The sequence below is a fragment of the Balaenoptera musculus genome, chromosome 17 (assembly GCF_009873245.2).
Source record: "Balaenoptera musculus isolate JJ_BM4_2016_0621 chromosome 17, mBalMus1.pri.v3, whole genome shotgun sequence".
NCBI lineage: Eukaryota > Metazoa > Chordata > Mammalia > Artiodactyla > Balaenopteridae > Balaenoptera > Balaenoptera musculus.
This window is the reverse complement of record NC_045801.1, coordinates 58,597,312-58,621,340: the sequence shown is the minus strand read 5'-3', so window position 1 is coordinate 58,621,340 and position 24,029 is coordinate 58,597,312. Positions and strand designations below refer to the sequence as shown.

The following is a 24,029-nucleotide window of genomic DNA, read 5'->3' as shown; positions in this document are numbered from 1 at the left end:
CCCTAATTTTAATTTACTGTTAGGAAGTAAAGTTGGCCCTCTCTATTCAAACCACTCCTGTATCCTCCAGAACCAGTGCCCACTTATACTTTCCTGAACGAGGTCAACTACAGTTCACCAAGCTTACCATTTTTTAATTTTAATTAATTAATTTAAAAAATTAATTTTATTGAAGTATAGTTGATTTACAGTGTGTTAGTTTTAGGTGTACAGCAAAGTGTTTCAGTTATACATATACATATATCTATTCTTTTTCAGATTCTTTGCTCATATAGGTTCTCATAGACCAAGCTTACCATTTTTATAGTTTCATTGCCTGTCTTCATCTATGCCATGACCTCATTTCTCATTCACATCTCAAAATTAAACTTTCAGAACTCTATTGCAACAACGATCAGTGGTCTAATGAACATGTATAAGATGACCAGAAGTTGAAGTATTGTAAGCATTAGTAATATAAAAGTCCAACTACTGTCTGTTCTGCAAATGAATATATGTTTAATACTAAAATTTGTAGTTTCACCATGGTAGTGTGAGTCTTTCCCAAATTTATTACATTCCTATTATATGCCAAGCACTGACTTACTCTTTGATTTCATTTTTCCCCCAATTTTGTTTTCCAAACACAGAATGACAACTTGGTGAAAAAAATCCTGCGGTACATACCAAATACCAAGATGTGCATCCTCTGCCCATCCTCATTTCTGTATTCCCACTCATCCCATCATAATTAGATTCTGCCACTTTTCTCCTCAGCCCTTATAATAGTCTCATGTCTACTCACTTCCCATCTCTTCCCCATCTTTTAATCTCAAATACAGTTCATACATACAGAACATCACCTGAATGATGTTCATAACTGATGGCTGCTTGCTTTCTTAAGAACGCTTAAAAGATGCAGTGTTGGAAGAGAAAGCTGTCACCACCTGCTGACTTGTGCCCAAAGTCTCAGAGGCTGAAACTTCTGCTTTCATAAATGGGGAGGCCCAGCACAGAAGTGAAATGAAGAAGTGCCATAAAAGAGCTTATGAGCCTTTTAAAGACTTCCCGGGAAATATACACACACACGTACATGTACACAGGATGTTCAGTGTGATTTCAGAGAAATTCTCAGAGACCTCATATGTCTTGAACACTGGGTAAGATCTCTGCTTCCAGACATTCTAAAATATACTCTTGACTAATGCAACCCAGAGAGCTGTGTACTTGGACCAAATTACTTATATCCCTTATAGTATTATTTCTGGCAAATTACCCCATCCGTTTTTGGCTTGCATAACAGACAATTACAAGAATTTCTTTTCTATCTATTGGTAGAGGTCCTCTTCCATCACATCCTTTACACAAAGACTATATAAATGCACATAATGTCTTACATATTATTTCATAGGGTTAACAGACACTTGGTGTCCAATGTACAATAACATGGACTATGGGCTAACAATGTTCTATAAAGAATAAAGTAGTTCTTTGTAAACTAGACTGTTTATATATTTCATACACACTCTGTTTCCCAGTTATTCTCTCTTATCATTTAATAAATTCTTTTGATGTCTTTTCTATATCATTTGTACTAAAGTGAAACAAAGCAAGATGTTTTTGATTGCTCCATACCTGCACAAAAGTGTTAGAATGGAAGCCTAGAGGCTGCTATGGTGGTAGCAGTCATAATGAAAATGAGAGACCCCTAAATGGACGTGGTTTTCCTGCTTCAGTTACCTGGAGATTGTTTTCCAGTGCTGACACCAGGATGCTCTGAATTTTGCTTTAGTGAAACGAATTAGTGTTTCCTCTACAATTTTAATTATAATTTTGTTTCCTCTAAAATTGCTATGTAATTTCATTGACCATTGAATTAATACAAAGTGAACTCCTTGGCCTGGCCCTCCAGGCACTTCAACTGTTCTAACCTATCACTGCAGCTCCATCACCTCCCCTTCTCCTACACATGGGCCTGTGCTGCCATCAAACTGCACAAACCTCTCTTCTCTCAAGTGCTGGGGAGTTTTATAATCTCTGTGTCACTTTTCATTCTGCTGATTATGTCAGGCATTGGATTTTCTTAGATGCGATGCATATTAAATCTACTTTACATGTATAACATGCTTATATAGTTAATAAATTTGACAAAAAAATTATTAAATGATACCTAATGATGACTACATTATAAAATCATATATATATATATATATATATGCTTTTTCATATATATTCATGTCTTTCAACACTATTGCAACAACGATCAGTGGTCTAATGAACTTGTGTAAGATGACCAGAATACATGATATTTAATGGATACAATCTATATTTAATTTAATCAGATCCCTATTACTAGCTATTTGTCTTCAACAAGCCATAGTCACACACCAGCTCTCCCAGCTCTCGTGCTACTCCCTTTGATCTACTGGTTAGAATGAAGGCTAATTACAGTCACCAGATTAGGATCCATTCTACATTCTCATAATACTTAAAATATGCTTGCTTTATGTTTTCCAGGCCATTGCATGTGGTACTATCTTTGCCTGGAGTTCTCTCCTTCCTCCGTACTTCTACTTGCCACCACTTCCCCATGTAATGACCCGATTTGGAGAAGACTTGTTTCTGCCCCTCTTATGGGTTCCCTTAGTACCCTATTCTAAGTTCTATTAATTCACACTGCATTGTAACTCCCTGTTCATTGTCTTACTTCATCATTGTGTCCCCAATGCCTATACAGCACCTAACGTTTGGAAAGTACTCAAATAAATGAAAGTTGGTGACATTGAAATACATGTATAACTGGTTTAGAAGAGTTAAATGATAATTGTTATTGAAAGTCATAAAGATACTTACGCCTTTGAACCAGTAATCCAGGAGTCAAAAATTCAAATGCTATCAGGGTCAAGCAAGTAATCTAAATGTGCAGTGTTGGCCTGGGGGAAGACAATGGGGAATACAGGTTACTGTACTTGCCTCACCTAAACACATTCAGATTTACACTTTATAAATACTGTCGATACAAGCCAAACAAACCATAACCCCTGGCTCATTCTAAAGAAACAATTCTGTAGAAGAAAAAAAATTCATAATAATGTTATTTGTGAATCTGTCTGTAATAAGGAAAAAAATGATGACAAATAGCTAGTAATAGGGATCTGATTAAATTAAATATAGATTATATCCATTAAATATCATGTATTCTTTAACATTAAAATAATCCCCCAATTGTAATATATGAAAAATGCTTTCGTTATTGGAACTAGTGAAGGAATAACACAAAACCCTATGTTTGCTGTAATTGCAACCATGTAAAAATGTACATCCTTGTTTTTAAAAAAAAAGGATTATGCAAAATGAAGATAAGTATGTTAGAGTGCTCAAAATAGAAATGATGTTTTTAAAGTTCAGCATTTAATAATGCCATCATTTTTCCAATCCCAGTCTCTGGAGAAAACTTTGGCAATATCTCTTGGAGTCTTAGAAGATGATATCTAGCAAGCAGAACCAGGTTACTTTGGGTAAAAGCTGAAGAATATGAATTGTGGGCTGAGCTACAAATAACATTGTCATAGCAACCTCCAAAGATTTCATAGAAAAGGCATGGCTTGGATTTCTCTTTTTTTTTTTTTTAAGGAAAATGACTAACAAGATCCCTTTTGAAACAGTTCCGATATAGTGAGGGATAAGATACAATAAGTTTGATAAAGAGTTTTGTTGAGAAATTGGGATAAACTGGCATAACCTTGAGATCAGAAGTGAGATTCCCTAGTGTAGCCTTAGCACATTATTTTGTGTGTGTGTATTGATTAGTTTTCAGTGACCTAACACTTATGTGATGCCAATCTGCCTTCCCTGCAGATAATAATTATTTATTTAATAATAAAATATTAAGAATAATATAATAATTCTATAATGATAATAATGGTTATTGTAAGTAAAAAAGTTCAATTCTCCTTGTTAAGAGACATTTAATATATTTCTCTGACTCTTTATAAAGGCTTGATTATCTGTTTTCAGGGTTCTTCTGTGATACTATATATAACCTCCTGGAAACAGAGGACTGTGGAAATACTGATAGTATCAATGGAAATCATTGTAACTTCTTCCTTGGAAAGGGCATATTCCATCAGTCTCATTGCCTCATTTGTTAAGCTGAATCGCCATCCTAAGTGACAGATCTTTTCAGTGTCCAAACTTCCTGCAAGGATTTATGTATTAACCCCATTCTGTTTGAGTTTAGATCAGGAGTGTCCCTTAGGTTATTTTATGAACCCAGGTTTCCTGTAGTTTGCAAAAGCTGGCCCAGCCCACTGGCAGAAAATCTGCTTCTGATAGCATAGTCCTGTGGTAACAACTTTGGTATCTTGCACAAATAAGCAGCCTTGATATAGGTCCATGTGGTTATGGAGGAAGACATTGTCAGTAATTACTTTTATGGGGGAAATTCTACTTAGCAATTTTTTTTCCAGTTTGAGGTAAACATGTAAATCTGGGCTTATCATAAATAGCAATATATCCAAAATATCATTCTCATACTACACACAAATTTTTGACTCTAGCTTTCTGTGTAACATTAAAAAAACAAACAAACAAAAAAGCATAGTCAAATCACCTATTACCTCAAAATAAGGAGCTGTGTGGCAGCATCAGGAAGCATAATGAGTTAAGCCAGAATTAACAAGTAGCAGGGCTGAGTGTGAAACCCCTGCAGTTCAGGCCTTATCATTGAAAGTGGCACCTGATTGCCCTTACAAGTAATACCTGTTCACTCAGTTCTTGAAACAATCAAATATATACCATAAATATCATGGTTCTGCTAACCTCTTTTGTATGTTTTCTGAAGCCACTGGTAGAACTAACCTTTTTAACCATCTGCTGAGGACAGAAGTCACGTTTTAAGTCAAATGGAACTTTGACTTCTATTTCCATTTCTAAACCTTTGACCACAAAATTAAACCTCAGATTCTTAAAGAAGAATTCAGTCTTCTGTGTAAATGGGATCTGTCCACTTGTTCATTCAACATTTACTGAGCTGCTGCTTCATGTAGACTGTACAAGTGGGTTAAAAAATGTTTGAGGAGATTACTGTCTCATTAGCCATCCAACTAATCATCACTCATGCTGAAGTTTTGAATCAGAAAAAAAAAAAAAGAGTTGAACCAATATTTGTTAAATTTTGCACACAAATAGCCCTAGGGAGCACAGAAGGGAAGACTTTTTCCATTGAAAAAATGTATGACTGGGGCTTCCCTGGTGGCGCAGTGGTTGAGATCTGCCTGCCAATGCGGGGGACACGGGTTCGAGCCCTGGTCTGGGAAGATCCCACATGCTGCGGAGCGGCTAGGCCCGTGAGCCACAACTACTGAGCCTGCGCGTCTGGAGCCTGTGCTCCGCAACGGGAGAGGCCGCGACAGTGAGAGGCCCGCGCACCGCGATGAAGAGTGGCCCCCGCTCGCCGCAACTGGAGAAAGCCCCCGCACAGAAACGAAGACCCAACACAGCCAAAAATAAATAAATAAATAAATTAAAAAAAAAAAATGTATGACTTTTCTGAATAAATTAATATATATCTTAATCATCTATGCTTCAAATGAGGAAAAAATTAATTTAACAGAATCATTGTGTAAAACCCCTACTGCTTTGAATCATATGAAAAGTTGCTAATTTGAGGCTTTCAAATTTCAAGTCATAAGATAAGTTGAGCAATTAATAACCTTGAAATTTAGGAAAGTGACTGACATGGACTAGCCAGAACGTTTTTTACAGTAATTTGATTTATAACTCTGCCCTAATCACTCTTAAAAATCAGCTAGACAGTAAAAAGTTCTCTACCTTCAAACCTCTTGATGAAGTTTTGCAGATTAATCTGAATGGGTTTAAAATGTGATGAAAGGATGGAGAGCATCTAAATTTAGTTTCTCTGGATAGCCACATGCAAAAGAATGAGACTAGACCACTATCTTATACCATACATAGATATCAACTCAAAATGTATTAGAGACTCCAATGTAAGACCTGAAACAATAAAACTCCTAGAAGAAAACATAGGCAGTATTCGCTTTGACTTTGGTTTTAGCAATATCTTTCTGCATATGTCTCCTCAGGCAAGGAGACAAAAGCGTAACTAAACACACTAAAAAGCTTCTGTACAACAAAGGAAACATCAACAAAATGAAAACCTACCAAATGGGAGAAGATATCTGCAAATCATGTATCTAATATCCAAAATATATAAAGAATTCATACAACTCAACAACAAAAAAGCTCACAATACAATTAAAAAATGAGCAGAGAAATTGAATAGATATTTTTCCAAAGAAGGTATATAGATGGCCAACAAGCACGTGAAAAATGTTCAACATCACTAATTATCTGGGAAATGTAAATCAAAACCACAGGGAGATATCACTTCACACCCATTAGAATGGCTATTATCAAAAAGACAAGAAATATCAAGTGTTGGAGAGGAAGTGAAGAAAAGGGAACCCTTGTGCACATTTGGTGGGAATGTAAATTAGTGCAGCCACTATGGTAAATGACATGGAGATTCCTCAAAAAATTAAGAATAGAACTATCATATGATCTAGCTATTCCACTTGTGGGTATTTATCCAAAGAATACAAAAACACTAATCTGAAAAGATATATGCACCCCTGTGTTCATCACAGCATTATTTAGAATAGACAAGATATGGAGACAACCTAAGTGTCCACTGATGGATGAATGGATAAAGAAGATACACACACACTTACAATGGAATAATAGCCATAAAAAGATGAAATCTTGGCATTTGGGACAACATGGATGGACCTTGTGGGTATTATGTTAAGTGAAATAAATCAGATGGAGAAAGACCAATACCATATGATTTAACTTATATGTGGCATATAAAAACAAGCAAAACAAAACGAATGAACAAACCAAACTGAAACAAACAAATAGATACAGAGAACAGAGTAGTGGTTACCAGAGGAGAAGGGGGTGGAGGGAGGGCAAGATGGGTAAAGGGGGTCAGCAATATGATGACAGATGACAACTAACCTTTTGGTGGTGAGCACACTGTAGTGTATATAAATGTCAAAATATAATATTGTACACATGAAACTTACATGTTATAAACCCATGAAAATATAAATAAATAAAAATTTAACAAATAAATTTATTTTCATTAACATATGAAACAGCAACATACTTTGCCCAATTTACTTAGCTTCAGAATTTTCATTTGTACAATTTGAACCAGAAGAAGTATCTTTATTGGTCTATTTTTTTTTCTAAAATTCTAAGACTAAATTGTTATTACAATGTCTTCAGAAAATTATTAATAGAATGCTTTCATAATTATCTCACATGAATATTTAGATAAATAGCTATGTAATAGCTGAATTTTCTCAAACTGTTGAAGTATTATTTCTAAAGGTATATTTCAAGTTAAGAAGGATTACGCTGCACAGATACAATGTTTAATGATATTTCTCAAGTGATAAGAACTTACTATCAGAAGCATGTAATATATTAGTACCCTCATTATGGAGTTCAGATTCTCTCTTCAGCAGAAAATGCTCAGGGCATATGTGAGTGATGATTTATTTTTTTTTCTTTGCCTATATTCCTATAGCATTTCTTATCATGATCTCATTGTGTAACTGCATTTAAAGTGTGCTCTTAAGCATTTGCCAATTAAAGAAACTCAACATAATGACCCAAAGACTCCATCTGAGTTTGCTAAGTGATGCAGTGTTAATAAAACTGTGGCTCATTGGAATCTAGTGTGTTACAGGATTTTTTGCACACTTAGCTCTTCAACTGATTTGCTTTGGATTCTAGTCAAATTACTTGGTACCTTGGTTAAGTGGGCTTGTGAAAAATACCTGATGTATACAACCACTTCATATGGAGCTAATAGCTATGTGTTTGCTAAGTATTTTGTGAGAAGAAAAGATCAGAGAGCAAAGAAAGCTGGATTTCCTTAAAAGCACTGAACTGTAACATGTATGTAAAGACTGGTAATTACTGGGCAGAAACAGGCCTGCCAGTAAAAGCCAAATATATGCAACTCCCTTATTTTGCTGAAAATCTGTCCTAGTTTCATGTTAAAGTATATATTAAAAGAATACTGCATTTTTCTATAATGATGTTTTTATAATATAGAGGGTATGTTTCTGACCAAAGACTCTACATCCACAATATATGATAAAAGCAAAGGTATAATTATAAAATATCATACTCAACTCATTTAAGTAGTAAAGTATATTCTAAACCTCATAATGGACAAATATAGGCACTGTGAGGTGGTTATATAAGTCTCTAATATATTTTTAAAAGGTATATATCATGTTCAAACCATATTTCTACTATATCTTAAATTATAACTATATAAAATGAACACATTAACTTTAATTACCACTTATTTACACTAATATGTCTGTTCCCCAACAAGAAAGATGTACATATGTATATGGGTGTTTGTATGAGTTAGATAACTGGCATCTTTTTAAAAACTGTCCAAGAAAGTTTGAAGTAATAAATTTGCTTGTAGCATGAGGAGGTAATCAAACTCATTCTCCCATATTTCCTTAATTCTAAGGTGCCATATGTCGTATATGTCCTTAAGTTAGTGAAACTTTTTTTGGAAAGAAAAAGCAAGTACAGCAAATGGGCACATTAGAAGGAAAATTCTGGTTTTATAAATTTTATAATGAAAAAAATGAAAATGGAATACATATTTTTATTTACCTTAGAATTAAATTTGAATTTAAGCTTAATTTCTACAGTAACCTTTAGAAATTTTTATCATGCAGTCTTTCTTGATGATAATTTGTAATTTGCTATGATTGATTTAGAATTTCCAAATTTCCATCCCTTTTTAGAATTCAAAATTTTGGCTAAAACCATCAATTATTTGAAATCCTCTCTCAGTCTAGACTGTGCATCAGACCAGTACCTGAGCTGATCCTCTAGAGAGCTTCATGGAGAGTATAATAAGGGGAGCCCTTGTTGAGTAATTTATAGTTGATTAACATCATCACGAATTGCTCCCAACTTTATTCATGATTCTGAACCCTTGAGATCATTGAAATACCAAAAGAATGAGTATAAAGCTATTAGGACGAGTGGATACTTGAGCCTACTCACAGTCTCTTTGAGGCAGAGGCTCATTTTGTGCATAAGTGTAAAGAAATATATTTTTGGAAAAATAATTCTAGTTCCAGTTAGAAGATGGTGAACTCAGAGATTTCATTTATCACTGCTCAAAGTGTTTAGAGCCATTGAAAACATTTCCCCCTAGACACTGACATGATGGACTTATTTTAATCAGCAATTACAAAAGTTGACCAAGTGCCAGGCATCAGTGAGTAGATTATTGGGCAAAAATCAGTTTTTTCCCCTTGTACAAAACCTGGATGCATCCTGTCAAAGGACAGACTTAAACAGGCAAGGGAAAGTTTATTCAAAACTATTGCAATTGGAGAGAGAGATTGGACTAAACTCTGCTGAAACAAAAGGTGGGAGAGTTTATCAATTCTGGAGTGAGCTAGTGGATTGGTACTGGAGGACATTAGGAGGAGACTGGTTAATGTGATTAGGCCATCTGTGTTTGCTAATCAGCACTTATTGAAGTTAGACTCTTGCCCTCCCACAGAGAATGCGATGCTATCTTTCTTGATGATTACATTCCGAAAAATGGCTCCCATGTCCTTGAGAAAGACATTCCTGGGTTGTAAATCTGGCAAGATTACTAGAAGAAGATTTACGTGTCAAAGGGGTGAAAAAATAATTTGCATGTTTTTTAGAGTAAATGTTCTAAATAAGGGGAGGTCAAGGGCCTATAATTCAGGAAGAAACCTGTCTAAAGTTTTATTAAGCTGAAAGGAATGTTAAGGCTGTCTTGGTCAATCTAAACCTTGAACACAGGTACAGATGTTTGCCAACTCTAGAGAAAAGCCTACAAGTACAGCAAGCTCCTTTACCTTTAATCTCCCATCCTCCCTAATCTGATTTAGATATTTCACTTGTGTTGTCACAGGCTTACCAGTATCACAGAATTTATCAGGTCAAATTGCAATTTTTTGTCTGTTTACTACTCTTGACACAAGACTATAAGGTACCTGAGAACAGGGATCCTGTTTACATTTGTAACCACAGGACCTACTATAATTCCCCTTACCTCAATTAATGCCTGCTAAAATAAACTGAATTCTAAAAAATTAACAGAAAAGTAGCTGAGATGGGAAATAAGAATGTGGGAATTACAAAAAAAATAAGAGCCTTTAGTTTAGTAAAATGAAGATGGTAAGGGAATATGATCAGAAGCCATATATTCCTAGAAGGTATGAAATTTTCTAGTAGATCCTAGAAAACTAGAAGTCGGCCACACCCAGTGAAGATAGGAAAGAGGGCTCACATTTAATGTACACTATATGGTAGACACTATGTTAGCATATCAAATTTAATCCTTTATCTGTGAAGAAAGCACTGCAAACCCTATTTTATAAGTAAGAAAACTGATGCCTGGAGGGGCCATATACCACCTACAAAACAGTGAACCAAGATTTAAACACTCACCTTTATGGCCCCAAGTCATAAAGCTATTAAACTTGGCTGCCTTAAACATAAATTATAAATTATAATAGTTTAAGTTTTAGAAAAGAAAAATGATCAATACTTTTAACTTTGCATATGAGGTGATATCCCTAAGAAGGGATCACCCTCAAAATATAAATAGAATCAATAAGTATCAGATGTATCTTTAAGTACTAGAGACAAGCAAGGTTGTAAAGAAAACTGGTGATGTTTGGGGGTACCTTCCAAAACTTTTGAAGGTGGTGTCACCACAAGGAGACTCTGTCTCTTGGTAGCACCATCAGCTCTGCTTCTGGATTGGATGGATATTGAGATGACATTAGAAGTGCTCTTCTCTTGGAGTTGGGACATTCTCTGATTCTTTAGTAATGAAATACCTTTGATTCTTTGCTTTATCACCAAAAAAGATTGTTTAAAGGAACAACCTTTTTGTTTTTCCAGATACACACTGGGAATGCTATCTACTAACTCTCACTACATGCTAGAGATATGATGGTAGTCCCCTTATATATCCCAGTATACCGTACAGAAAATATTAAGGCTACTGGCATCAGTCCCATATGGTTAAATAAACTATTTAAAGGAGGATATTCCTGAACTGGAGAGGGATGTCTGGGACAAGAGCAAGCAGGATGGAGAGGATTTAATCAACAATTTAGTTTTATCTGGAAGCCTGATAAAATTCAAATACCCATGTCTCGCTTACATGGGACTTATTTTTCAACATAATGGCTTGACAATTTTTCTTAAGAATTTGGGATGAGAAGGAAAAAATAATAATTTAATCTAGTCAATAAAAGGAATATTGATGTTCCTCATATTTCTTTGAAATCCTCTGGTAAATTTCTTGACTTGTAATCTGACTGATTTTTACCCTTTCCTAGAAAAAAAAGCATACTGGGAGGAAGTAAGACCTAGTGCTTTTCTAGTCTACTCTTGGCATTCTTCCAACTCTTCTGGAAAACATCATTCTATCACTTATATTCCTGTAGAACTGTAAGTTGAAATGAAGAACCCTCTTACACAGCCTCTTAGACAAAAGTATCACGATATTCTTAAAGAGACCCTATCCAAACAGACATATTTAAAATAATTATTAGTTCATCATCATGCCCCAACAAGACTGCAAGGTTGCTTAGCAACAGAAGCAGGCACCCTTAACAGGAACATGCATGGATGGGAACAATGGTGAAAAGTGATCGAAATCTTACAAAGGCAAATTCTTTGAATTAAATCTTTGTGAAAAGACGTCATGGGGAAAATGAGTTTTTTAACCTAAGAATTGTTTCCTGAGATTGATACATTATTTCATAGCTAAACATCAACCACTTTCCATAGAATAGATAGAACAATGGAACTTTTAGTCTTTACATAATTTAGGGCACTTACAAAACATTATTTATCAGTGTTAGCTTGAAAATGAATATTTCTGTGTCATCCCATTATCTTTAAAACTGTAAAGATTTATATAAAGAAAGGAAGTTACTTACAAAAATAATACTACAAATATATTTGATTAACCACATGTTTTATTTTTATGTCATACATAGACTATAAAAAACAAAATTGTATTCTTTTAAATTTGAACAAGATGTAAGTATATATATATATATATATATATATATATATATGTATACATACATACACACAAACATGCATTATCTATCTAATTCCCATTTCCAGTGAAAAGAAAAGAAAAGAAAAGAAAAAGCCTACAAAGCATTGTCTCTTTGGGACTCCTAGATTGACTAATTTTTGACTAGTTTGACTGAATGGGCTGATTTTATACTACAATACCTGTAAAAGCACTAACTTGCTTCTATTAGTAAATGGAAGAAAATCCAGTACATATGGGCTCTCTTGATGCAATATGTAAACACCCAGCACGTTCAAAGAGTAAGCTCAACATCCTGGCAGAAAACCTCAACTTTGACCCTAGTCCCATCTCCGGCTTGGACAATTCACTTAACCACCATAGACCTCATATTCCTCATCTATAAAAGGAGGCCTCCAAGATTATTTTCAGCTGTAAAATTCCTAAAGTTCATGTCCATCAACTCTAAGTAGCATCACTCTTTTTTCTCATAGAAGAATTGTTTGTTTTACTGAATTGGTTATTTGACTACTGTCTTTATGTAAATATTAGAAGTAGCAGGCTTGTTCGCCAATACATTCACGTATCAGGCAGAAAATTTTCAATACTGGCTTTTTGTTTGTTTGTTTGTTTCTTCATGTCTGATTGCATGTTGCAGAGCTGATTTTTAGTTTCTGGAAGTTAAAAACATGCAGGTGCAGATATAATATGCTGCAGCCATTTATATCACCAGCCATAATGTTTTAAAACAACTGGCTTTTTTGCGTAGTCTTTAGAAGAGGGTTAGATGAGCACTTCTGTTTTCCTTTTCTTGAGAAGTTTTATAACAACACCAAAAGGTCATCTTTAAAATGTCAGACAACATTAACAACAAAATCTTGGAAGACAGCCAGTCCACCAAGGAAACAAACCCAAAGGACTATTTACAGATGCAAACCTTAAATAAGCAACAGAACCTGAGAGCTGGGTGAGGGCAGGGGAGAGAAATACTTTGTAGCAAAGAAATACTTTCAAGAGATGCCTCATGGCATTGAACTGTTGGAAACCAGTAGCAGTAAACAAACCTGGCCCCCATCAATTGCTAAAGGGCACATTCATCAGGAAGTTGGAAGCAAGAAGTCTAAGATCATGAGTCAGAGAAGCAGAATCATGAGCCACACCCACACTGGGTTCTATATGCTATTGTTAAAACAAAGAGAAGTCGATGTAAATATTTGAATTGCAAGGAATTGAAAAAGTGGTTTTTAATCCCACTAGTTGATGCCAGGCCAGGTTTTTGATTATACAACTGAGGATGTAGCTCTATAGTCCTGACAGCTGAGTAGTACAGAAGATGCTGTTTTCTTCCCACAAAAATACCACTTCTACTAACAATTCTAAAGGGACAGAAAGCCTTTAACAGAGAACACATTAAAGGAGAGTCACAGTTATTTAAAACCAGAAACTTAATATTGATGTAAGAAGCAAGTAGGTTTAGGAAGAGAGCAAGCTACAGAAATTGATAAACGCTTTGCACTTTTAGTTGAAATTTTTAAAATTATGAACAGAAATGGAGGATTCTCTGCAATTTGTATTTTATCCAGTATTCAACTAAGTGGCCTATTAGTTGAGTAGGATGAAAAGTATCTTGCTGGCAGATGTGGAAACTAATACTGAAACAAAATTATAAGGCAGAGACATATTTTTGTAGCAAAGGATTTCACCAGCTTTGTCAAGGTTGACACCAGAATCATATTATAGTTATACTTAATATAAATGTTAGATTATGAAATACATAAATGTATATTCAGGAGAAATAGTCAATAAATTGTACATAATGTACTACAGTAGTAAATGTTAGGTTCTTTTCAATGAATACCTTATAGTGTTTTTGCGGTCTTTTTAAAGAGCCTAGTTTTTAAATAAATACTATTTCAAATTTGGGGAACGAGAAGTTTAAAATAAGATGAACCAGATTTCTACAATCCATTTTCTGATGCTCAAAGTGGGCAGACTACAAAATGGAGCATGGCTGAGGCCATGTGGTAATCTGTGTGTTCCTTGCACTGTTTGAATTATATTATACATCCGTAATATACAGGGGCACAAATCACTCATAGGTTATGCTTTTTAGGCAAACTTTTACACACGAATAACAACTAATTAGAATAGACCTTAAGCAAAACCGTGATGTTTGCTTGTTTCATCAAGCTCCACTTTCTGAGTTTCCCCTGGGAGTCTATTTATTGCTCTGTCTTCTCTATTCCCTAATACCCTCTGCAGAACCCTCATGCCCTCAAGTTCTCTTCCCTCTTACACATCATCAAAACTTGCTTTTGGATCATTCAAGCTGAGATAAAAATGACTAAGATCTTAAAGCAAAACCAGTATTTGAATTTTAATGGGAAAAAAAGATTTAAGGTAAAGGGATGAGATTCAGAGATAAAGGGAAGAGAGTTGAGTGCCAACCATCAGTTAGTAGATGAGAAGACATTTTTAGGCATCAAAACTTTTCTGCATCTCTAATCATAATACTAATTCTGCAATCTATATGGTTGGAGAGATGCAATCATATGAAAGGCTCAAGATACCAGAAAATAGAAACAAAAACTATTTCTTCTTAGTTCATAAATAGGGTGTAGGTTTACTAAAGAGGGCATTAAAATTGCTCGCTGTTTCCTGAACCCAATCCAGCCAGCAAGAGAAAGGAGTTGAATAATGTGGCATTTGAGTTGGTTAATGGCAGGGAGAATTCAGAGTGGAATTACAGATGTAAAATGGATATCAGGATGTTATTTGTGTGTATGTGTCCATTGTGTATGTGTATAGAAGCCACCTCTGTCATCTAGGAAAAGACATTTAAATCTTCCAGAGTTATTAATTCACTGAGAAGAAATGATAAACTTCAGCATCATTTTGTTGCTAAATTGGGTCATATTTGAGGGATGAATCAATAACAATGATTTCCTTGAAAGGTCTCTCAAGGCTATTGATTTTTTTATGGCACTGGTATGCAAGGGCGTTGTTCTGAAAGGACACAAACAGGTAATACTATCTTTCAAGAATTTTGGTAGTAGTAGTTGAGCAAAAACTACAATATGATAGAAAGCACTTAGTTTTCTTTGTCTCATATACAGAGTTAAAACTAAAAAGTGAAAAGACCCTACATTTTATCATTTTATATTTAACACTTATCTACATAAGTGTTAAAACAAATTGATCTTACTACCCATTATGATTATTAAGGTACCAAAAAAAATTCACTTTGAAAACGATTCCTGAATATGGATACATTTTCAGAATCACATGGAAAAAGAAGCCTCTTAACTTACATGGGCCAGTGTCCCATAGTTATTGATAATTATTCATGGAAAATAAATTAATTTTCTAACATTCCATCATTTGCTATTTTTTTAACAAAAGAGGGATTTTATTGTTCAGCACAGGGAAATATAGCCATCTTTTTATAATAATTAAATGTAGTATAATCTATAAAAATATTGAATCACTATGTTGTACACCTGAAACTAATATAATATTGTAAATCATCTATACATCAACAAAAAAGAGGGATTTTAGTTTTCTTATCAGCTGTTCTGTTCTTTGTTAAGAAGTGAGGAAAAAACCACTTACTGATTCTAAGGAAGTCAGATTCTTGATTTGCGTGATGATTATGAATATGAAAAAAGTGTTCTCTACAGAACAGTAGCTCTTAATCAAAAAAAGGCCGGCTCTAACATATTCTACAAAGAAGAGTGTGCCAAGATATAGCAATCCTTTTTGATTTTTTTGAAGTTTAAACAAATAGTGTACTCTGCATGAATTTTATCTTTCAACTAAATCATTCTACTGTGGAATTTATGATGCTATAGTACTAGTTTACGAAGAAAGTGTAGTAGGCTTCACATATCTCCATATCTTATATTGATGGTATTTAAATTCTAATACCAAACTGTTATTGTTTCATAAACTAGGAGAAAATTGCACTGATAACAAGCAGGAGAAGCTGGCAGAAACAGTAGATTTTCCACTCTTTGCTTTCTATTGTTTGTAAGCCTAATTACCCTAGTTGACCAATTAATGACAACACATGACAAAATTTTCCTGACTGCTAATTAATTAGCTCTAATTTCACTAGTTTTGTTACTGCTAAGGCTTCCACTAATTCTACGTGTGAATGTCTTCTTACCCTACTCATCCTATTTTCCTCTTTGAACTTCCCCATATGTAGAGAACCCATTTGATTGACTTAAGAGTCAGAAGATACTTATAATTAGAGAAAAAGCAAAAAAGAATGACTATAATGCCAATTAGTATAACTATTAATTAGAAATTATGTTTTGAGGATTTTCAGACAGAAGAGGGGTAGAAATGATAATAGTTTAGTTTTAGGAAAGCTGTAGTACACAAATATAACCCCAAATCACACCACAGATAATTTTCCAGGAATTTAATATATCTGATATACACTCAATTTGTGCCCATGAATGGTGAGCAACTAGAATTAAAGGAGAATCACATAGTTACATTTCTGGACAAATCAGGTTATCAGATGATGTAATAATGGCAGTTTACCTCAATCACTTCTTAGGCTTTCTTATTTACTATGCTAAATGTTAAATGAGATTTCTGAGTAAAAGCATTACAATGACTTCAGCATTGTGGGACATGAAACACAGTGAGAACTCAGAGCAGGGAAGGAAATAAGTAAGGTAAGAAAGAAAAAGAAATGAAAGAGCTGAAAGATGTATTACTTGGCTGTCAGGTGTTAGGAGAGTTTATTTGTGCTTTTTCTTAATCTTCATAATGCTCTTGTCAGAATGGTAGTAACATACCCATTTTTTTAGATGAGTGACCTTTAACTATAGGTTGCACTTGATTGTCTGCCAGGTTTTCAAGTCTGTGATGGGGACAGTAATGTCAGAAATTTCAATCCCAGTCAAATCAAGACCTGGTAGAAACACCATTATGGAAGTGCATAGTTTTGACCCAAATTTGACCACATTAAAGTGTTGTTCTTTCTTCTCCAGGACGATAGTCTATATTTCAAGAAGAATTGTAATTCTTGCCCCATAACAATTTCTCTGAGTTCTTTGTGCCAACTAAAGCCTTTGATTGATTTTCATATTAGCAAAGCCCTGGAATTATTTGCAAAATGCTATGAATAGTTATCTACTTATCTAATTATTTTTAGCAAAAAGATGCAGAGCTGTTATCAGATTCTCAAAACTCAATCAGATTACCTAACAGTTTACATTAAATGAGGTAATGAATGCCCCTTCTGGATCCAAACATTATAATATTTTTAATCCTTACCGTGGTCCCTGAAACGTCTATTATCTCTAATTATCAGTAAGGGAACTGAGGTGTAGTAAAGTCTAAGTAAGTGAGAGGTCTGGAATTCAAATCCAGGTCAGTTTCAGTCTTGAACACCACTAATTCTATAGCCTACACTGCATTCCATACTCTCACTGTAGATAATCAATAAATGTTCATTTATTTCCTTTACCCCAGTTGGGGACAAAGAACATGGGTGTGTGAAAGAAAGTACCGATTAGTTTTAATGTAAATGATATAATAATAATGCTAGTCAGCAGTTACGGAATATTCATATTGTGCTAGGAGTTGAGCATTAAGTACTTTACAGGCATTCTTTTATTTAAAATCTCATATATATAATACCTACCTTAGGAAGTAGGTAATATAAATGTGCCAAGGTGATTGAAATAACGTGGTCATGTACAGGCAATGAAACTGGGAAAGAGTTTTCTGGGCTGATGGCTGAATTTTGGCCAAGACATTAAGGGGAGAAGGGATGAGCACTGGTGGGGAGACTGAAAACTTATTCATCGTAGGGAGAAAGCACTGGTGTAAGCATTGTACTGCTTGCTTAAGAACTGTTACCCTCATAACCCGAAAACTGAGGTTTTGCTGAAAGCTGAAGGCAGATTTCTTGCAGTGTGAAAAAAAATTTACTGATATCTATTCATCTCTTCATGTTTGAACATGACTGTTTTGCAGATTTGTTGAAATGACTCAAGTTCTCTTTCAGATCTGGACTAAATGTCTGTATCACAGCATTAGGGCCCATGGAGCAGCATTTGCAAGCCCACACTCACCTCCCCCCTTTTTAGTGTTCTGCACTCTGGAAAAGCAAACAACAGCAACAACAAAATCTTATTTCCTTTTATCTATAGTTATTATTAATCTTGTCAAGAAACCCAATTTGATATATTTATGCTAAAATATAAATGAAATTTTTCCAGTTTTATTCAGATTTAATTGATATATAATATTGTATTTGTCCAAGGTGTACAATGTGATGATTGATATATATATATATATAGTGTGAAATGATTACCACAATAAGTTTAGTTAACCTTAATTCACATAATTACAAATTTTATTTTTGTGATGAGAACTTTTAAGATCTACTCTCTTACCAACTTTCAAACATAAAATACGGTATTGTTAACTGTAGTGACCAAGGTGTACATTACACCACCATTACTCACTTATCTTATAACTGGAAGTTTTTATCTTTTGATCATCTTCACTCATTTTTCTCACCACCAACCCCCAGCTCTGGCAACCATCATTCCATTCTTTCTATCATGAGTTCAGTATTTTAGATTTCACATATGAGATCATAAAGTATTTATCTTTCTCTGTCTGACATTTCATTTAGCATAATGCCCCCCAAATCCACCCATGTGGTCACAAATAGCCAGATTTCCTTCTTTATCATGGCTGAATAATAGTAGGTTGTATGCACCCCATTTTCTTCATCCATTCATCCACCAAAAAAACACTGAGGTTGTTTCCATGTCTTGGCTACTGTATTGGGTTGGCCAGAAAGTTCATACAGTTAATGAATACACTGTTCAATAAAACTTGGTGAAAATGAAAAATGTGTCTTTTATTTTTACTTAAAATAAATCTTTGACAAAGCCAGCTAGGCATCCCTTTGAGTAATGACTTATATCACATTGAAATATTTTAAACATATGAACAGTAATAGCTTAAATGACAAATGTTACTAATATTGACACAATTTATCAAGGAGAATATGTTAGAATATGTTAAAATGCAGATGGACAGTGAAAGAACAAATATAACTTTTAACTAAATATTGTCTTGATATTTAGACCATTGGTTAAGAACATGATAACAGGTTTCATCCATTTCAAGAAAGCAGAATATTTGCAGATCACCTAACATTTACTAGGTATGTTCTCAGTCTGGAAGGATATATTTCATTTACATGTGTCATTTAATTTAACCACATTCCTCTGTAATAGATAGTGTTATCCCTATTTGCAGATAGGAAACAGGCTCAGAAAGATTAAGAATGTTACCTAATTCTAGTAAGTAGCCAAACCTAAACTGATCTAATTCAAGGGCAAAGCTCTTTCTGACACATCAGTGTGGGTCTTTATCTCTTTGAGAATTGTTGAACATTAAAAGCCTTCTTCCAGGTAAATGCATAAAGAAACAACATGAGCAATGATATAACAATACAAGTCTCACTAAATAATTGGTGTGTTTGGCCTTGCTTTTGCTGATAGATCTTTTTGCAAAATTGCTTTTCTCTGAGATAGTGGACTTTAAATATTTTCTTTGAAGACTTTCCTAAATTATACCTATCAGAAAATTACTTTGCTTTAAGGCTAAATAAAAATGAAAGCTTACTTAACTACACTTAGGTGCCAGGGTCATACTATGAACTCTACACCTGCCAGGATTCACGCTAAGATAGGGTGGCTCCGCAAACTGTCCATAGTACTGTGATTTCTTTCTGATATTTTGAAGTAGAAATAATTTAATAACTCTTCACAAAAGAGAGAAACACTGTTTCTTGGTCCTCAATATCATACTGCTGTAGGCTAATTCTTTCTCTCTTTTGTTGCCCCTTAGTACAGAGAGTGTGTTTTGGGGACCCTCCTTCACAATCTTCTCCATTCCAAGAGCATCTTAACATAAATCCAGGACTTCTCAACAGCCAGTTTTGCCAGATGGTCTTAGGGTTGGTTGTACCCATATATGTATAATCCTGAACTTCTCAAGTAAGGTCCTTATAGAGCATAATGGCTAAGAGAATTGGTGCTGATACCAGACCTGAGTCCAAATACTGCCTATGCCCCTAACTAGCTGTGTAACCTTGGAGAAGTAACTTAAGCCCCTTAAAGGGATCAGATTTCTCACCCGGAAAATGGTATGATAAATGCATCTACCCCATATGGTTAGTGTGTAACTTAATGTAACTTGAGATGGTGCATGTTAAGCATTAGCCCAGTGCCTGTCTCTTGTTAGTAATACCTGCTTTTATTATTAATTATTCTCTTTATATTCCCAGTTTCAGCTAGGTGCCTAACATATAATAGTTGTTCAGCAAATATTTACTGGATTGAACTAGCTCTGAAATTTAAGCATTGGGTCAACAGCAAAGTAGTCACCCCATCATCATTTCTCTCACAGAAAGGGAGAATAGATGGAAGCCAGCCATCATACTTTCTTTTCTTATTCTAAACTTCCCATCCAGCCCCAGCAATAAAATAATCTTCCTGAACCCCAACAATTTCGAGAATTTTTCAAATCACACTATTTGAAAATAGTTGGGTTTCCCTAATCTAATATGTCCCAGGACCCCAAGGTCACCAAGCTTATATTAATGAAGTCTAGTTAAGATAAATGATTAGTTAGTAAACCAACTGCTTATGAGCTCATTGGGCTTTTTAAAATTTACTATCTGCACTTCATAGAGACACAAGTATTTTGCTTTTGTAGGACACTCAACAGTCAAAGTAGTCTTTTAAAAAGCACAAATGAGATGCTATTATTGCACTGCTTCTAACCTCTAAAGGCTATCTATTGTAAAGAGATTAAATTTTCAACTACTTAGCCAGGCTCACAGAGACCATGTGCTCTGGTCACTTACTAAATCTTTCCCTGACCTTCATGGGGTTCGAGGCACAGTTGTCTTTTTCAGTCCCTCAGATGCAACAAGCTCTACTTCTTGCTCTCCCAGCTTTAGATTGGCTAATCCTTCTACCCAGACCAATTTCCCTCTGATCATTAAGGTCTCGGTTCAAACGCCACCACTACTATCTTGACCAAAGAGACCTGCCTCCTCAGTGCCTCTCCATCCCATTGTCCAGTCGTATTTCTGTCACTGTACAAAATTTATTTACATGTTTACTCTGCCTTCCTCCACCACTGGACATTTGCTTAAGAGCAAGGACTTTGTGATTTGTTGCTCACCACTGAATCTTCCAAGGCTTGCATAGAAGGTGAGTAGGAAATGTGTGTTTAATAAATGAATAAATATGTGAATGAAAAAAAACTGTGAAACACTAACACAAGAATATTTTTCTTTCAAAAGAATAATGAAAAATAGTTTCATTCAATAAGAGTCATTCTTAGTTACTGATACATGACTTAGTAGTTCCCATTCAATTTAAAATGTTCCATTTTTTTCTGATACTTCACAAGTCATTAATTAAATGTTGCTCACTTTTAAGGCCAATCTGTGAGACATTATTTAACTTGTCTACTCTAAAGTTCCAGCATTAACTCAGGCAGGGCTTCACCAAGTACTGATCATGTGACCTTGGCCTCTCATTGCCTCAGTTTTCTCATTTGTAACATGGGTATAATAATAGGCTTATTTCATAGGCCTATGAGGAGGAAAACCTCACATATATGTGTGTGTCTATATATATGTATTTAAACAGTGTCAGAATAGTGTCTGGCACATGATAAGCATTATAGAAGTATTGACCGCTGCTACTAGTACTGTTATTATGAGAACTAACTGTTGAGAATAATCCTTCATATAGTGGTTTATTCCACTGAAGATAAAGGAAACTAATAGAATATTTAGAAATCAGATTAAACACAGAAAGCCAGTAAAATATACCAAGACAGAAGATGATGAGAGTGTAAAAGCATAGAAGAAAAAAAAAACGGTTTTTGTTTCTGTTTTTCTTTTTCTTTTTTAAAGAAGGAAAGAGCCTAGAAATAGGACAAAAACTATTCCTTGGCTATACTGACATGGAGATCGCTGGTGACCTTCATAAGTAAAATTTCAGGACAGTGGGCAAAGAGATTACGGTGAGAGAAGTCAGATGGATGTAAATTATAGAGTAAATGGGACGTGAGGAAATGGAAACAATATATGAAGATAACAATTTTGAAAAGTTCAGACATGAATTGGCTAAAGAAGATATGCAGGGATTAGGGGAGGAGGGAGGCTTTCATGTTACACGTATAGTTTTTAACATTTTAAGTAGGAGTTACTAGTCTAGAATGAGATTGAATTTTGGCAAGAATCATTCATAAGCAGTAGATGGGTTGTAGAAAATGCAGTGCTGTGAAGTACTTGAGAAGATGAGAGAAAATGAAATGCTATCTGTAGTGCACATGGCCTTTTAACTTTAACTCCTGTAGTAAAAGGGAATACAAAGATCAGTGCAAATGCTAATGAATTAATAGATTTGGCAGTGGACTATTTACTGACTTCTATGTTCTTAATGAGTTATGAAGCACCTCACCAGCTCAGAGTGAAGGAAGTAGAGAGGATGGAGGAAAATTTGAGGAGGGTAAGTAAAGCTTCTAAGAAAATAGCCCTTAAGGAGAATTAGAAAGAACTTACTGTAAGTCAGAGCAATATTTCCAGTCTTGAAAACCCATTTGAAGTTAGTGATTATTAATTTATTGGAATACCAATTTGCCCTGCCACATGATTTTTCTCCAGCTACCTGGATATAAGTTACACAGAGGCAGAGAAGAGTGAGAGATAACAATTGAGGGAAAATACAATTAGTATTTTTTTTACCTTTTTCCACTTCCCCGCTCCAACTCTGGGCAGCCTTCACGGACATGGCTTCCCTCCCAGCCTCCAGGAGCACTCTGTTATCAAAGAATTCAAAGAAATGGAACATAGGTTTCCAACTTATTAATTCAGCAAGATCGAAAATTATATATAATGTCTTCTGTTGTCAAAGATCTTTGCAATATAATTTGGTTCCATCTTTTGACAAGTAATTTGGCAATGTCTAGCAAGATTAAAATTTAATAGCTTTTTACACATTAATTCTAATTCTGGAAGTTTATGCCAATAAATAATTTATAATCCAGAAAATTATTATATAAAGATGCTCATTGTCATGTCATTTGTAATAACAAAAATTGGAAACACCTTTAATTGTTAACAATAGGAAAACAGTTTAGGAAATTATATCCACTTAGTAGAAAATCACACAGTTACTATATTATAATTACAAGACGATGGAGCAAAATAGAATAATGCTTAATAAAGAAAGAATGAAGAAAGCCGACCTAAAATTGTGTCTTCCTTATGACAGTAATTATGTAAACATATGAATAGTTATTAAAACTTAAAACCAAAATAAAGTTTTAAAAGCTCTGTACCAGTAATGGGGATTTCATGTTTGTTTCAAAATATTTTTTAACACGACTCTTATAATTTTGTTTTTTCTACTCCTTTTCGTAAGAATTTCTGATTATTACCTAATTTTTCATTTCATAGTTTCAAATAAAGTCAGCAATTTTATCATCAGAGAAGATTAGACTTATTTGACAGTTCATAATTCCAAGTTATTTGGTATAAAAAGACCATATGCACTTGTAGATGCTTTCAAAATAAAATTTCGAGAATTTTTTTTTTTGCTTAGTCTTTCCTAGTACGGAGATTAAGCAAACTACCTAAAATTGCTAGCCATTCTTTTTTCATTTTTCTCATTTTATTCATTTATCTTGCCCTTCACAGAAATGATAACAAATGAGTCTGCAGTTGCATCTGCCAATTTCTTAAATCCTCTATTATCCACATTATGAAATCATACTAATATGAATGCTTCCAGTATTTTCA

The 24,029-nt window shown here is 34.5% G+C and overlaps 1 protein-coding gene across 4 annotated transcripts in view; it reads left to right on the top strand.

The window, feature by feature from the left end:
• PKIA (cAMP-dependent protein kinase inhibitor alpha) overlaps positions 1-24,029 on the top strand; it is a 98,350-nt gene that overhangs the window by 30,058 nt on the left and 44,263 nt on the right. For 2 of the 4 annotated variants that reach the window (XM_036830658.1, XM_036830656.1), the window contains exon 2: positions 20,054-20,162. The exons of the other annotated variants lie outside the window; for them this stretch is intronic. The gene's annotated coding sequence lies outside the window, so the exon portion shown is untranslated. The remainder of the gene's footprint in view (positions 1-20,053; positions 20,163-24,029) is intronic. 4 annotated transcript variants of the gene reach the window in all.